Genomic DNA, 1600 nt, shown 5'->3' on the forward strand with positions numbered 1-1600 from the left:
ATTTTTCTGTTTCCATCATTTCTTTTACAATTATTAATTGAAATTCTGTAAGCTACAAAAGTACTATCTCCATTCAATTATTCAACTATTTATTAATATGAACTCATGGGTTTTTATTTTGGGGGTTATAATCCAGTATTATCATTGACTTTCTTGTTCAAATTGTCTTGGCTTTGGCTGTTAGATGGGGTTGGCTTTTGTGTCTTTTTGATATATACCAATCATTTTCGAGAATGTTCTTATTTTTAAGTTTAATGTTCATGTATTTTCCTTGTTCCAACCCTGGAATCAACCAATTTTCCAAGGGGCTATAGTTCTTTAGGTTGGCGAATGAATTTTAGAAACAAAGGTCTAGGTATAAGTGAGCTTGGTACTGGAATGTCATTGCTTAAATGCAAACATATGCATATACACAGCTGCATTGATGTGTGGGTATGTGTTTGTGTATATATGCATTTCTATGCATTTTAAAAACCATGGATTCATTTTGTTATCTCTGATTCAAATTAAACTTTTGACTTTTCCCTTTCTTTCCTTGTACTTTCTCTAACAGTGAAAGGCCTTGCTATTGTTCTCCATGCTTGCTTAATAATTTACCTACTTTCTTCTTTGTTCAAGCCTGGTAAACATATAAAGCTTGCGAACTAATTTTCTTATGAGAATTAGATTCACACTCTAGGGTACAATATTAGACAGTTCTTTTTGCATTTAACATTACAATGTCCAGTCAAAATAATATTTTCTGGTTCTTCTTCATCATCCTCAGTGTGATTTTATCATTCGTTTTTCATATAGTTAGGTTTTTGTTTTATTTTTGGTACCCCTATTTGATATTTAATAGCACTTTTTTGTGGGATATGTAAAACATACTATCATTCTAAAAATGAGTGCCACACAGAAGAATTCTCAGTGCAAAGTTGTTCCCCTAGCTTTATTAATACCCTGTTCACATTCTTTCCACCCCATTCTCACCCACTCCTTCTAGGTAAGTGATCTCATAGATTCTGATGTACCCTCCCTGACTTAGTTTGCACTAATAAACAGACAGTTATATATGAGGTCTCCTTCTTATGTGAACTTTAGCATACTTTAATTTCTGAATTCCACTTTGCTTCTTTCACTTTATCCCAGAAATTACTTCAGAGCAGTTCATAGAGATATCCTCATTGTTATCATAGCTCCATAGTATGCTTGTGTGTTAATGTACCATATTTTAGTCAGTGACTTTCCTATGTATAGACAGGGTGTTTTCAATGTTTTGTAATTATAAATAATATAGCAATGAATCGCCTTATCCGCATGCACTTTTGTTGTTGTTAGAAGTGTAGCTTCAGGGTTTATTCCTAGAATTGTCATTGCTGGTTCAAAAAGTGTTTGCCCAAGTATTTTTGTATGATATTGCCAAAATCCCTTCTGGAAGGGTTGTACCAGTTTGCATTTCCACTATCAGTGTATGAGGATGTCCCAATACCAGTGAATATATGCACAGATATTGGATAAAACCATTTTCCAATAAAATATGTTGTCATACCTTTTAGTTTTTATCAGTCTGATAGTTGAGAAATAGTATTTAAGTATAGGTCTTTTTTTTTTTTTTTTT

This window comes from Carlito syrichta, unplaced genomic scaffold, assembly GCF_000164805.1.
Source record: "Carlito syrichta isolate Samal-C Ts95f unplaced genomic scaffold, Tarsius_syrichta-2.0.1 Scaffold27660, whole genome shotgun sequence".
Classification (NCBI taxonomy): Eukaryota; Metazoa; Chordata; class Mammalia; order Primates; family Tarsiidae; genus Carlito; species Carlito syrichta.